The 16,207-nt window shown below is 45.2% G+C and overlaps 1 protein-coding gene across 4 annotated transcripts in view; it reads left to right on the forward strand.

Annotated features, from left to right (window-relative positions):
• KDM1B (lysine demethylase 1B) overlaps positions 1 to 16,207 on the forward strand; it is a 631,262-nt gene that overhangs the window by 486,660 nt on the left and 128,395 nt on the right. The window lies entirely within an intron of this gene.

The following is a 16,207-nucleotide window of genomic DNA, read 5'->3' on the forward strand; positions in this document are numbered from 1 at the left end:
ATAAACTCAGCCTTCAGACAGATCTCCAAGTCCAGCAATGATGGGCACAAGCTTATGATGTGCTAGATGATCTCATCCTTGAATTCACAGAGTGTGCATGCTTTAGTTGGTAATCCCTGTTTAATTCAAGTCCTTCAAATTGTGCTATTGGAATATACAGAAGAGAAAGGGCATGATTGTGAGTGGGTCGGTTAATTCCGACCCATGTATAAGCCTATGTTTTTGCACGGAGCGGAATTACCATGTAGAAGGTATTTAATGCAACCTATAACTATCAAATGTGTTAAATACCTCAAGCTTTGTTAAATTTCGGCACGTCAAACCTGCTGAAATTTAGGAGGGGGAATGAGTACAGTATTTACTGTACCATGCGGATGTTGGTGCATTAAATACCAACATCCACATGTTATTTCCCCCAAGCTTGTAATAGGAGCTTTTTACTACAGTGTATAAATAATGTACCCCGTGGTATCATTATGTTTCAGGTGCGCTAAAACGCACCTACACTCTTAATCAGGGCTAAAATCATAAATACTTGTTTTTAAAGATGGTTTCAAAGAAGAAGTTAAATATGCCAGAAATGTGGTGTTTCGATTGTGTAGTCCGTGTGTTTATACTAGTTCATCTGCAGCTAATAGTGAGGGTCTTAAGTATCAAGGGTTTGAGCTCCTCGCCAGGAATGTTTGCAACAATTGTTAAAGGTGGGAGATTATTAGCTGTAATTGCCTTTTCTATGTCTGCGAGACTCAAGGCTGTTTAACATTTTCTGAGTTCCTCACGTATTAAATGTTTGAATGAATTCTAGTTGGCTCTATGCAGTCACAGATATATTTGAACTTTGCCCTACAAGGTAGTCCAAGTATTGATGGTAGCTCCAGCTGTTTCTCCGATGGGTACATCTGCCTGCAGATTGCTCACCTTTTGAATATCACATTTACCAGTTTGGAACGGAAACTTTTCAATAGCTCTCCTACGCAGATAGGGGGCGCCGGTTCCAATGCCGCATGATGTCACTGAAGCCATAAAGCATCCCCGTCGGTGTGTTGACGTCAGTTCCCTTTTAGGTCTCGCCTGTCGATGCGCATGCGCATCGAGCAAGGCGAGAGTATTGCGAGTTATCCACTCTTTATCCACACTGCAAGGAATCGTGGCGATTCCTTGCAGTGCCCGTGACTTTTAAGGTCAATGCGCATGCGCATTAAGCTTATGCGCATGCGCATTGACCTTAAAAGTCACGGGCGCGTGCATGTCCGTCTTTGTTTACCGTGTCGCATTTCTCCTCCCCCCTCCCCTCTCTTCCCTTCGGCTTGTTTGTTGATTTGACCCGCTCCGCCCCCTCCCCTTCCCACCGTGTCGCATTTCTCCTCCCCCCGCCCCTCTCTTCCCTCCGGCTTCGTTTTTTTTTTTGTTTATTTTACCCGCCGTGTCTCCGATCCTTTCGCTTGTTTATTTGAATGAGCGTTTCCCTGGCTTAGAGCGGCACCCAATTCATGGGTGCCTTACTTTAATGTATACAGATGCTTGCTCTCCTCCCTTTGTGAGTGTTTCTCTGGCTCAGGCAAGCATGCTGCTGGCTTTCACGTTCCTGTAGCTGTACCCTTTACATCCGTGTTCCTAACCTTACTGCTTCAGACTATTAAGCCACCTTCACACCACCAGCCCCCTTTAGCAGCCCACGCATGCTCCTCCGCACAGAGGTTCCAATCACAGTAACTGCATGCCACAGCTTCTTCGTAACTAACGTCCTCCTGTGCCGTGAACCTCAGAGAACGAACAAGAAAGAGGTTACTACTGGAGGTTCTTTCAGTGGGTACACACTCTCCCTGAAATCTCAGCTGAGGGGCACCGACAGCGAAACTGGTTAATGCAATCTAGTATCGCATTTCTCCTCCCCCCTCCCCTCTCTTCCCTTCGGCTTGTTTGTTGATTTGACCCGCTCCGCCCCCTCCCCTTCCCACCGTGTCGCATTTCTCCTCCCCCCTCCCCTCTCTTCCCTCCGGCTTCGTTTTTTTTTTGTTTATTTTACCCGCCGTGTCTCCGATCCTTTTGCTTGTTTATTTGAATGAGCGTTTCCCTGGCTTAGAGCGGCACCCAATTCATGGGTGCCTTACTTTAATGTATACAGATGCTTGCTCTCCTCCCTTTGTGAGTGTTTCTCTGGCTCAGGCAAGCATGCTGCTGGCTTTCACGTTCCTGTAGCTGTACCCTTTACATCCGTGTTCCTAACCTTACTGCTTCAGACTATTAAGCCACCTTCACACCACCAGCCCCCTTTAGCAGCCCACGCATGCTCCTCCGCACAGAGGTTCCAATCACAGTAACTGCATGCCACAGCTTCTTCGTAACTAACGTCCTCCTGTGCCGTGAACCTCAGAGAACGAACAAGAAAGAGGTTACTGGAGGTTCTTTCAGTGGGTACACACTCTCCCTGAAATCTCAGCTGAGGGGCACCGACAGCGAAACTGGTTAATGCAATCTAGTAGCACAATTAGGGGAGTGATGATCATTTTTATGTGTTGATACATTTTAATTATTCAATGAAAGTTTTACTGCATTTTTTTTTTTGTTGGGTAGCTTCATCATTAACAATGGCGGCGCGTGCCTTTATTCATCTTTAATAATGGCGGTAGCATGCCTTTCTTTTGTTCTGCGCGGCTCGCCCATCTCTTTATTTACTTTGCTGTCATTCAGAAGCTGTCAGTGGTGGCCGCTGTTCAACAGCCTGTTGCGTTTTTGCGGTCACAGGAAACAAAGTTCCAAAACGTTCCTGGGGCCGTAATCGAAAAATGTCATGTCAGCATTAGGAATAGGCGTGGCAGAAAGCAGCATAGCTTTTTCACACCGCCTACAATGTCTCCAGCCTTATATCTGCTTTATTCGCTACAATCAGCAAGTCATGAATATTTGTTGGGCGAAGCGACATTTAACGCTTTGCAGTGAGTTATAGTGCGTGTGCATTTACACATGGGGAAGGGGGTTGTTAAGCGCCTGCTGCACAAAACATTGCTCTAGGAGCGCTGCGCAGCAGACAATGGAAATCCGATGGAAGTAGATAAGCACTAATCACTGGTTACATTCTCAATGGCTCCCAATGCTGATAAATAATGTTTAATATTTGTTATCAGACGCCACAGTGGAGCCGCTGCAGTTCTGTGTTCATTTCCACACAGAAAGCCGGCCCTCTTCTTTCTCTCACTAGCTCGCCTCCAACCCTCATCTCCCAATGTAATTTCATGTAATTCTTTTAGTGAACGACTTTATTACAATGATGCCAAATCCACGATAAGAAGACAAGCAGGTTTATTGCAGCACAGCTAAGGCGTCCGCCCAGGTTGATCTCCAGATGCAACTGGAGATAACTGAGTGGAATATACAGTTACAGGCACTCCATTAAGAATGTAGAACGCCATGTGAAAATACACAGAGCGCACAACAACCAGGCCTCATCAGCTGTACCTCAAAACAACCAGGACTCATCACCCCTCTCTCACAACAACCAGGCCTCATCACCCCTCTCTCACAACACTCACTCTCACTCACCCTCAACCCCTCAGCCTCACCCTCACCCTCACTCACCCTCAACCCCTCACCCTCACTCACCCTCACCCTCACTCACCCTCACCCTCACTCACCCTCAACCCCTCACCCTCACTCATTCACCCTCACTCACCCTCAACCCCTCCCCCTCGACCCCTCCCCCTCAACCCCTCACCCTCACCCTCACTCACCCTCACTCACCCTCAACCCCTCACCCTCAAACCCTCACTCACCCTCAACCCCTCACCCTCAACCCCTCACTCACCCTCACTCTCACTCATCCTCACTCACCCTCAACCCCTCACCCTCAACCCCTCACTCACCCTCACTCTCACTCACCCTCACTCAGCCTCAACTACTCCCCCTCACTCACCCAAAACCCCTCACCCTCACTCACCCTCAACCCCTCACCCTCAAACCCTCACTCACCCTCAACCCCTCACCCTCACTCACCCTCAACCCCTCACCCTCACTCACTCACCCTCAACCCCTCACCCCCTCACTCACCCTCACTCTCACTCACCCTCACTCAGCCTCAACTACTCCCCCTCACTCACCCAAAACCCCTCACCCTCACTCACCCTCACCCTCAACACCTCACTCACCCTCACCCTCACCCACCCTCACCCTCACTCACCCTCAACACCTCACCCTCAACCTCAACCCCTCACCCTCACTCACCCTCACTCCCCCTCACTCACCCTCACTCACCCTCACTCACCCTCACTCTCACTCACCCTCAACCCCTCACCCTCACTCACCCTCACTCACCCTCACTCACCCTCACACAGTGCAATAGTTCTCAGACCATTTCAGTTAGAGCTTTTAGAAATGTTTATGGCTTTTTTTATTTGTAATACTTTAGCATTGGCTACAGGAAACAAAAATGCTAAACATTGACAAAAAAACCCCATAAACAATTCTAAAAGCACTAACTCTAATGGTGCGAGACCTATTGCATTTCCAATGCTTGTTTTTGTTGCGTTGAATCCTAAAAGAACATTTCAAACTCTCCTTAAGGGAATGTCGTTCTACAATGTTTTCTTTGTTAGAAATTCACAAATACAGTGTTTCTCAGTCAATCAGTCAGTCAAAGAAACTTTATTCGGTTAATTAAAACCATAAAAGCAAAACATCGTACATGATACCAAGTTAAAATACAGTTTAAGGCATGTATGAAAAAAGATTGCAACACCTTCATAAGAACACAGTAAAGGTTTGTTATTAAAAATTTACCAAATTTAAAAAGGGAAAATAGGTGTAGTAAGTGTCCATTTCAGCAAATATCAGTTTAGGTGGTTCATAGTTGCTGCAGATCTTAATTTATTTTGTCTGGCAGCTGCTGCCAGAAAACAGGCAACCCCATATGTGACCTGTACCGAGCTCAGCATCTGTAAATATAGTAGAGCTGGCCGAACCTGGACAAAGTTCAGATCTTTCAGGATAGGGACCAGGAATTTTTTCCGGGCCACCCGGTAATGTTCGCAGAACATAACTAAGTGAAGGGTGTCCTGTATAGAAAAACAATCACAGGAACAGGGGGGTAAGTTTTCTGGTGAACCCCACTTTGACTGTGAGCCAAGCACAAGGTGTATTAGGTTGAACCTGAACCTTATAAGTAAAAAGCGATGATAGGGCTTGGTGACATATTTCAGATAAGGTTCCATGGCTGTAGTTGAAGAAAGTTGGAAGAGTGAACGTACCATCGGTTTCCCAAGTTCAACCATTTCCCTTTCACCCTCCAACAAATTTTGGAAATGCAGTTTGACCCATTTTATATCCTCTTTTTTTAAATTATGTGGCAGAGAGTACATTTCTGGACGTCCTAGCCTCACGCATGCCGCTCTAACATACGCCAGCCACGGGATATTATCGGCTTTGTCCAGAGACATACAGTCTTTCAGAATACGATGGTTTAGGCTGATTTCCTCATTTGTCCAGGTTTTAACCCAGCATAACACTGGGGACATTTTTAGGAGGTCAGTGACATGTCCCAGACCTATTTCATTGTGGATTGTATGTATAGGGGATGATTTTGGGAGAGATAGCAAGGCTCGTATGAAGTTGTTTTCTGCGATTTGAATACCTGGGCTTGGAACATAGCCCCATATGGCGGCTCCATAGGAAGCAATTGCCAGACATTTAGCTTTGTAGATACGCGTCATGGCTTCCATGGGTCTTGAGCCCAGTCTTTTGGCGAAATGCAGAAGGGCTGTGGTGGATCTGATAACTCCGTTCTGTTTTAGCCTCATTTGTGCGCCCCACGTTCCTTTCTCGTCAAAAGTGACGCCCAAGTAGCAAAAGAAAGGGACCCTGGAGATTGATGAGCTGTTACAGCTAAAGGACCTGATCTTCGTGTGTTTCTTTCGCAAACCAGTAACCATGACGTGAGATTTGGCAGTGTTGATCTTAAGATCCAGTGCTTCCATAAAGAGGCCAAAATGATCTAGTAGTTTTTGGAGGCCTATGCCAGTCCGGGCTAAGAGGACAGCGTCGTCCGCGTAGAGGAGGACCGGGATAGGTACCTCCCCCATACGTGGAATATCCGGGGTGACTGAATTCAATGATTTCCCCAGGGAGTTGATGTACAGTGTGAAAAGGAGAGGTGCCAGGATACAACCTTGTCTAACACCTCTCCCGGACTTAAACTTCGCTGTGCACCTCCCATCCCTGTTCACCCTAACAGAAGCGAACAAATTTAAATGAAGATCGTGTAAAAAATTGACCAGAGTTGTGTCCAAGCCCATATTACGCAAAATAATCCACAATTTCGAACGGTTGACCAAATCAAAGGCAGATGATAGATCCATGAAACCTAAATAAAGAAGCCCCCCCTTCACCACAGTGTATTTACTAATAATAAGGTGAAGGTTAAGACACTGGTCCATAGTCCCTCTATGTGCCCTGAAGCCATATTGTAGGTCCGACAGGATCCCGCTCTCCTCAAGCCAATCCCCGAGCCTTTGTAAGATGACTCTGCCCAAGATCTTAACGGCAGAGTCCAGCAAGGAGATTGGCCTGTAGCAGGCCGGATCCCCCCTGTTCCCCTTCTTGAATTCCTCAGAATGTTGCCACTGAGGAAGTCAGTTTCAGGCTTTGCAAAACACTGTGACAGTCAGATGTCTATTACAAGACATTTGGATTAGACCATAATGTGGTACCCTGTTCCAGCTGTCATAAGAGGATTTTGAAGGCCCAGAAGGAGAGAGAAGCCAAAACGTTCATGACCAGAGCCAGAAATGAGAAAAGAGGTTGTAAGTCTCGGCCAAGATCCAGATCGCCATCGCCTCATTCTTCAAATTAGGCCAGAAGAAGCATATGAAAAAGCTACGTCATGACGTCGATCATCAAAAGATAATTCACCAATTAGTGTTTACGCAACCGAATTTGGAGCAAGATCAGCAGGAGGTAACCCCGGCGCTATCTCCAATGCCACAATTGAAGCCGGTGGCTCTTCAGACTCCAGGATCTGTGGTGCCGCACCAGACGCCATCTTCACATCCAATTCCTCGACCTCCACAGGAACAGATTTACCCAGCCTTTCCAGTTCCAAGTCAGATCCTGAACACCATGTTCGGTACTTTTAATAGGGCGATGGTCTCATCTGGTGCACCTGTGTGCCCAATTGGTTCTCTAGGTTACTGCCTGGGAGGGTTCTCATTGCCTTAACAGATGGTCCCCCTTGTGCCATTCACGCAGAAGAGGACCGTGTTGAGGTGGATAGTTCTCCGCATTAAGATCTACTATGAACTGGCCAAGATGCAGCCTCAGGAAGGTCTGAAAGCCCATTCTACCAGGACTAAGGCACGTATCCCTGCATTGCAAGCGGAGTGCCTGTCCATGACAACTGCCAGGCTGCGAAGTGGCTATCGGTGCTTACTTTCACAAAGGATTACTGCCTTGACAGCAAGGTCTGGTATGGGAGATATGTCACCGGCACAGTCCTGCGTAACCTTTTGGTCCAAGCCCACTCCATAGACCCTCCACCCTGAGAGCAGCTGCTATCCTAAGGTGAGGAATTAGAATTATCCATCAGATGGAGAAGTTGCCCTCCTTTGGTAATACTCTTTCTGGTGGATAGTCTAACGAACTACAGATTCCTCACTGCCCTCTCCACTCCCCGTTCTCTGAAGTTGCATCCTTTTAACATTTAATATGGTCCCAAGTAAGTATTCAGGACACTTTTCGCAATGGTTGTTCATGCTCGTAGTTTAAGGGCGCGGAAAGGGAAAAGACAAAAAATGGACGACAGCATGCATGGTTTATAGTTAAATGTGGCTTTGCTCCGTCATTTGAGAGGCTCTGTTGCGCCACCTAGAGGTGCCCCGGAGCCTTGCTATGAAAACACTAGATACATTCTGATGCCTGGAGGAATATTCAAAGGTGAGGAGTCTGAGGTTGGATAGATTATCCACCAGCAAGTGTTACCCAAGGTAAGTGACTTTTTGCTGTGTGACTCTAGTAAATGTCAGGTCTTACATTAAGTAATTATTAAGATTTCCATCAATAATGCTCCTGAAACACACCTTATTGTAAAGACCTCACTAATGCGGAAATCAGTTATCTGACCTTCTTCGCCCCCTTGCAGTGTAATTGAATGATAGGTGTGTTGCACAGTTGGGACCGTATTGCATATCTGGCACACTGTCCCACTCTGCGTGGTGGAGTACCCATATCTGGGCTCAGAGTGGGATAGTGGGCCCTATCACAGTCGATGTCCTGATCAGATTGCAGACGCAAACTAGTTTTAGCATTTATAACTGCACATTAGTGAAAGATAGAGAGGCATATTGAAAATGCCAGTCTTGTTTTCACTTGCAGCCAGAGTCTGGCCTCATTGTAAAGGGAGGGGGTAGGGATCCCCCTGGAGGTGGATGCAGTGAATGAGTTTTCCCACCTGCAGGGAAATGCCTGTGGGATCCCTCTTTCCCCATTTCTAAGGTTGCCAATAGGGGGCCCCCAGGCTGTGCACCACCTCAACGTGACACTCAACTAGTGTGCCTTCGGATGGCTTCTTTGCCATTGCATCCACATCTGTAATATGATGCTGGGGCAGAGAATTAAGTCACTGGCATAGGGCCATGATACCGATGCACATTTTGTGCAAGCAAAATCTATAGTGCTAAAGGGGCTATGCTTGTGCCCCTTCTGTAGTTCCAACATGCTGGAGGAGTGCACAAAGTAGGTGCACATTGTACCAGGTGACACTTTCTGTAATACTTCCCCATGCGTCACACTCATGGGAAGCATTTATCCTCAGGTTTCATTGCAACAACAAGATTCCATTTGTTCTCACTGCATGAAAATTACATTTTTGTTGTTAATGTGATCACTCATGACCTATAGCGTCAAAACAAGATTTTGTTTACTAATTTACTAGTGATTACTGTCTGTGGTTTAGGACGTAAGGAGATTGATAGACATCACTCCTTCTATAAAACTGGAATTGACTCTCTGATAGATATAGCCATGACTGCAAAATTGTACCGTGAGTTAAAAGCTCGCTGCAATATTGTACAGGCCACAAGTTTGAATCTCGATAAGGTCTACTCGACATTCAGTCCTGCTACGGATACTAATTTAAATACAATTACATTGGTTAATGGTAAAGCCTATTGTTCACAGCACTTACAACCTGCAGAAGAGCTGTCTGAAGAGCTCTGTAAAACACACTTTTGTTATCATTAAAATTATTATTATTATTAAAGCTTGCAATCAGTGTATAACAGCCTGCCTCTCATTTCCATATTACAGGTGATTTGTGGCATATCTAATCACCTTTAATACAGAAATGACTTAGCTGCTCAACTGAAATAAATTGGTACAGGTGCGTTCAAATGGCACAATGCTTCCAGCCGGATCCAAAAGAAAGTTGCAAGGCAAGTCATTGAACATAATTACAGCTGCACCTTAATGAAAGAAAACAAGAAGTGACTTTTATTTCTTTTGATATGTTTAACCAAGATATTTATGGAGGCATGTTGATTTTCCCTTACTCTAAACCCTTACAGCAACGATGGAATATTTGCATGATTATAGACAATCTGAGCGACAGTATTTTTAAAATATGATTTACATTAAACAGATTACAATATACTTTTGCTCACATTGACTGCATATTGATCCGTTACATTTGTAGAGATTCTGCTTTTATTCTTCATACCTTCAATGAAAATGAAACAACAAGACACTAAGGATTTAAGGGAGTTTTGGGAAGTGTTGTGGTGTTCCCATGTATTTTAAGTGTTAGAACTGACATCCTTGGTATGGTACTCCCTCAAATGATTTTGCTTCACTCCCTGAGTTTTCCTACGCTCGTGTTTTTTAAGCACTGCAACTCTGTGCACATTACCCCTTATAACCAGTGCTAAAGTACTTGTGCTTTCTCTCCTTCAAACATGGTGTAATTTGAGGAAAAAAAAACTAATTGTCACTTTTAATTTACTTGTGAGTTCCTAGTAATTGGTACTACCTGTTCCCAAGAGCTCCATCCTTCGAAGCATACTTTCTAGCATCTCAACTCCAGTGGTTATCTCATTGGACGGCAGAACGTCACAGAGGGAAAACAATCACCAACGATGGCGAGTACCTCTTCCAGCCATCCGGAGAATTCTAATGCCGGGTACCAAGCCTATACGCACATACCCCCTGCAGGTATCTATAGCCCGCACTTGCATGTTGCAAATTCATCGCATGTCGAGGGGAAAGCCCCTATACTCCCCACTACTCCCACTAGTAGGATTTCCCGACTGTATAAACATTATACCTCTGGAGCCCTCCAGGTATGGACCGATCATTCAGCGTCTGAGGTCGAGTCCCTGTTTGAGAACGGGCAGTTAAGGACATATGCCCAAATGATTGAATGCTATGATCTCCCACCAGGCCAGTTCTTGATGCATAGACAACTCTTAGATAGCAGTCGACACTCCTGGGATCTAAGTGAAGGGGAACCCCGATGCACCCGGTACTACACACAATTCTGCGTATGAGAACGGGGAGACCCTTAGTTACCTGGCATTACAAAGCGATCCGGGAGCTGATCATTACTCCCTTAAACGCGTTAGAAATGGGAAGATGAGGTGGGACGGGTGTTCCATGACAAGGAATGGGAAAAGCCACTGGAGTATCCATAAAAGGTCTCCAGGAACGCGCGCTTCAAAAACAGTCATTTCAGTATATTACACCGAGCATACATCACAACACACCGGCTCCACCGTTTTTATCCTGATACGCATGTCGCGTGCCTCTGCTGCCAGACACCTGAGACAAACTTTAAAAATATGTTCTGGGACTGCCCCACCATCCAACAGTATTGGGGCAATGTACACCAGACACTCCGAGCGACGGTCAATCTTATGGCCATATCCACATGGGAAGAATGTGCCCTGGGAATCTTCCGCCGGTGGAAGACCGAAAAGGGACAGTACCGCTTTGCATCCCTAGCCATTCTCTTAGCGAAACGAAGAATAGCCATGCATTGGCCGGCCCCAGAGGGGCCCCCAAAGCGGCCTGGGTAGGTGCCATGAAAAAGTGGGGCGCGGCGGAAGAAGAGGTACTAAGGGATGAGGAAGTAAAAGGGACACGTAAACATCCCATAACTATGGAATGGGCGCAACTATTATTTCAATTCACACAAGAGGCAGTGTCGGTGGTATCACTGATGCCGCACAGTCTCAATCCCAGACTCTGCCCCTATTTCCCATGGGACAGACAGTAACCAACACAAGGCAGAATCAGGACACAAAGCCAATGATATATTTGGGTAATACCAGACAGGTTCCTCCATCTCCCGCAGACGGCCTCCCCCCGACTCCTCTCCCCCCTACACGCACAGCAGCACACTAAAAATGGTCCATAGCTAACCATACAACTGATTGTCACCGAAATACATTCCGATGGCTCCCCAACCTTACCCCCCCCGGTTTCCACCCACTGTTAACAGTTCTGTTTCTTCCCCTCGGTATCCCCGAAACCGACCTATTCCAATTGGGAACGCAATCATGAACCCTACTCGAGATGACACACAAAGGTAGAGGTAGGGATGAAACACCAACCCACACCCCTGGTAAACCCACTTAACCAGGCTCCACGAAGCATACAAATATACGTAGAGTCAAGCTGAAGGGTAATCCCCATAATATCTCACTGTACCTTATCTGTTGTGTACGATATGTGATAGGATTGTGGATTTCTCCTACACAGGTATCACACAAACGCCTGCCAACATGTGTTAATGATGATGTATAAACATGTAACATAACATGCAAAATCCCAATAAACAAACAAAAAAAATAGGTACTACCTATACCCAGAGCCTGTAAATTAAATGCTACCAGTAGGCTGTAGCTCTCATTGTGCCACCGACTACAGTAGCACTGTAAAACTTCTCAGGCCTGCCACTGCAGCCATTTTAAACCTGGCAAATAAACCTTTTATCAGGCCTAAACCTTCCTTTTTAATATCTATAAGTCATCCCTAAGGTAGGCGTTAAAGGCTAATAGAACAGCAAGTATTGTACTTAAAAAGTAGTACTTGAGTTTTGCATGTCCTGGCAGTGTAAAACATATAAGTTCTTTTTCACTGTTTTCAGGCCTGTCCCTCCCATGCTCTAACACTGAGTTACCTTATTACATTTAAAGAGAGCTAACTTTAGATTGAGAGCAGATAGGAAAATACTGTTTGCCCTCAAATGGATTGTAATTTAAAATATTTTTTCATGGTAAAGTCAGATTTTAAGTTACTATTCTGTTAGAAAGTTGTAATTTATTTTCCTAAACCAAGTTTGTCTTTCTGTCAGAGGCATATGACTGTGAATGGCACTCTTGTCGCCTTTTGTCTATTACTTGCAGACATAGCCACAAGGGCCTTGGAAGTTGGGCAGCATAGCCTGGGGTGTGGCATTCAACCTTCCTGAGCTTCAAAAGTACAGCCTCGGGACGTGCCCACCTCCTTTCTGACTTCTAAAGGCTGCCTGCCTGCCGCTGACAATGCAGTTCACCCTAGGCCTGTCTGCCTTTTGTTGAACCTAACCAGCTTAGAGCCACACCTAGGAAAGGTTAGACAAAGGGGGCATCCCCTACCCACAGGTTGACACTGGAGATAAAAGTGGCACTCTTAGAACGTGAACTCAGAACACTCCTGGACCAGTGAAAGATTCAGAAGAAGGACTGACCTGCTACCAGAAGGACTTGAAGGACTGCCTTGCTGTCTGAAGGAGGAGGGTTGAACCTGCTTCTCTTGATCACAGGCAAACCAGAGTGACTCCAAGGGTCAGTTGGCTAACCTGTGTGAGCTGTAGGGATACAACAAACCAGCTGCATCTGAACCTGCCCTGCTCCTGGCCTACGCTGGAGTAAGTCCTGATCCCCAAGAGGTGCCCCCTAGGTCCTGTATCCTATACTGGTATCAGTGAGAGCTCCTCTTAAAAAGGAAAGGTGAAAATCTTGAGTTTGAGCTCCTTGCGAACATGTCCAAACTCTGACACCTCCAATAACCACCAACTCGAAGACCTGCGCTTCACACCAACTACAAATGACCGCAACAAACGGGGAATGCAAGACCTGCACTTCGCTTTATGGCAACCACACTCTACGTTGATCATAAATGTGAATCTCCAACGATGACAGACTCTTCATGCTACAGTTTTGACTCCTGATGCTCAACCTGCTCTTCATGCCGAAATACTCTTCCTTGCGGCCTCTTCCAACACGAATGGAACTCTTCGCACTGGACTTGAGAAGGTAACGTGGCACTAACCTGGTCTCACGCTCCATTGCAGCTGGCGTGAACTTGCAGCAGTCCCCCGCTGTAGCACGATCTGGAGTACCACGAGTGGCACTTAGTGTTTTTAGGTGCTTCTATCCCTAAAACCTAAAATTTAATATCTCCTGTTCTGCTGATTGGCATTTTTTTCCATTCTGGTATCATTGTATTTATTAAATTGTACTCTAATTTTCAAAATTGGTTTGGGCTTTTTCCTGTGTTGTTTATTTATTTTTTACTTTATTATTGTGTGTGTGCTGCATAAATACTTTACTCATTGCCTCTAAGTTATGTCTGAATGCTTTAGTGCCAAGCTTTCAGAGGGTTTAAGCATCGGTTAATTTTGTGACTTTTGTGGTTCACCCTGACAAGGACTGTGGTTGTTACCTAAGTGGGGCTTCCACGACCCTCAACTAATAACTCAATTACTTACAATAAGTAGTAAAATACCAACATCCGTACATTATAAAGATGTTGAAAGTCACCTTGGATGTCTATGACCTTCTAAGGAACTCTGCCTTCGACCTTGTTCCCCGATCTTGGTGACTTTCCATATATAACTATGACAGAGGATACTTTAGCCCATATATTATTATTGTTGCAGTGCCATTGTCCTTTCCCTTTTTTTTGCTACTATGTGATTGTTAATGAGCATCTGCATAGATAGTGTTTCCTAATGTCGACTTACTGCCTGGCTCTGACTTTGCTTAAAGAAAATGGTGGGAATCTGTTCATAGCAAGGTTGGCCCGGCCCCCATGATTGATATGCCTTTGTAATTCTCTTCTATCATAATGAAAGTCTTACAAGAGCTCCCATGTTAGAGATGAAAATGTGGCTGCTAGAAACTCTTAAAAAGTCTCTGCTTGTGAGTGGACAGCAAATTGGTTAGCAAAAGTGGTTCCTTCATGTTTAAGTCAGAACTTGTTAAAAGATGGAACAACTATAAACTTGTGCCTAGGTAGAATTTGTCATTGACTGAGGTTGAAGTGTGCTGGAATAGATACAAAAATGGTATGTACTGGGACTCAAATTCAATTTTTAACACCATTGTTTGTTTTCACTCCGAAATACACAAGGTGCTAAGTATGTAGATGTGGATTCATTGTAATAGTAAATCACATCTAAATTATAGCATCCTTTTAGGGACTTTTGAAATCTTTAGCAAATGGCAAGTTCAGCCTACGCACCATTGAATTGTATCTAAATAAACCGAAAAGCATTACTGTGTTTTTAACCCCTTCCAAGCTGATGACGAACCCCAGCCGTCACGCTCCACGGTGCTCGTGTGCTGATGACGGCTGGGGTTCGTCACGGCCCCGCCCTGTTCATTTGTTTACCGCACAGCGGCGGAATCGGCCCAGCATGGAAGGGGTTATAAAGATCCGGGTTCACAGGAATATTGGGGCGATCGTAATGTTCTTGTATATCTTAATAAAGCAGATAGCACAAGCCTGAGGTGTTCAGTAGCATAGATTTGAATGTAATAACCAGGGTCTATTTAAAATGTTTTAAGGGTTATGATGAAACCTTATCTGGAATAATGCTTTCCTTCTTGGTCACAACAAACAAAGAGTAAATTACAAAAAAATTACAATCAGACAATGACAACAACGCTTAATAAAGGGATGGATGCTATATCCAGGTATGCACTCTAACCAGTGGAGACGGGACATCCACCTTTTTTTGGCAGAACGTCCAATTCTGTGAGCTTTAGATAACCTCCAACGTTTTTGAGTAAGTATTCTTGAGAAGAGGCATGATACATTTATTTAAAGGGAAGTAATCATGCGGAAATATTTGATTTGATAGTTGACGAATCCCCGGATATCCTTTTCTTAACAGAAACTTGGATGAGGGAGGAGCTCACGACTATTTCAAATTTAGCGCTACCCCCTGAATACTCTTATCACCCTGGTAAACAGAACTACTAGAGGAGGCGGCATTGCAGTCCTCACTAGATCAGACTACGCCTGTCTTTTTGAGAAGGTGGATATGAAAGGGGGGGAATGTGCACACTTTAGTATTACCATCAACACTCACTTCACTTTTGCATGGCTATTAATATACAGGCCCCCTGGACCAATGCTTGGGTTTAACATCTCTTTGTTGGAGACGGTTGAGGAATATGCTGCAGGGTCAGCTAATTTTAGCATTTTAGGAGATCTTAATCTGCATTTTGAACTGGAGCATGATCTGAATGTGCAGACCTTGACTGCGGACCTAGCCGCCTTCCAGCTTTTACAATTTGTAAAAAGTCCCACTCATATAGGAGGTCATGTGTTGAACCCTATTTTTACTAATATAGAATTGTCTAGCACGGCTACTCCTAGGCCGATAGCATGGACAGACCATTTCCTAGTGGAGCTGTCTGTGTGCATTCCTACCTCTACAGTGTGTAAAACTCAAAGGGCCATGCGCAAAAGACCCTGGCGCAAGCTCCGGTTGGAGGAGTTTCATGCCCTGTTGGAGTCTGATCCACTGGGCCCTATCACGGACTTAGAGACAGGGTATGATTCCTTTTGTTCCTGGATAACCCGGGCACCTGACACTCTTATACCTGCCCGGTGGGTCAAAGAACGCACGCAAGACACCAATTCTTGGTATAATGAAACCCTGGCGGGTTTGAAGAAAAACTGCAAAAGAAATGAGCGCGAGTGACTACTCCTTAGAGAAAAAGATTTGCTATGTAAAGGAACTTAAGATATATCATAAAGCCATCTGCAAAGCGCGGGCAGAGTATTATGCCTCCGAAATTAAAATCAGCTCTAATCCTTCTAAAGTTATCTTTAAGATCCTCAAAGAGCTCAGCTCAAATAAAGCGGTTAGCACTATCCCTACTTCAGCTGCTCAATGCGAAGAGTTGGCTTCTTTCTTGGTGGATAAAATCCGGGGTATTTACAAAGCCTT

Source organism: Lissotriton helveticus, chromosome 4_1 (assembly GCF_964261635.1).
Source record: "Lissotriton helveticus chromosome 4_1, aLisHel1.1, whole genome shotgun sequence".
NCBI classification, from domain to species: Eukaryota; Metazoa; Chordata; class Amphibia; order Caudata; family Salamandridae; genus Lissotriton; species Lissotriton helveticus.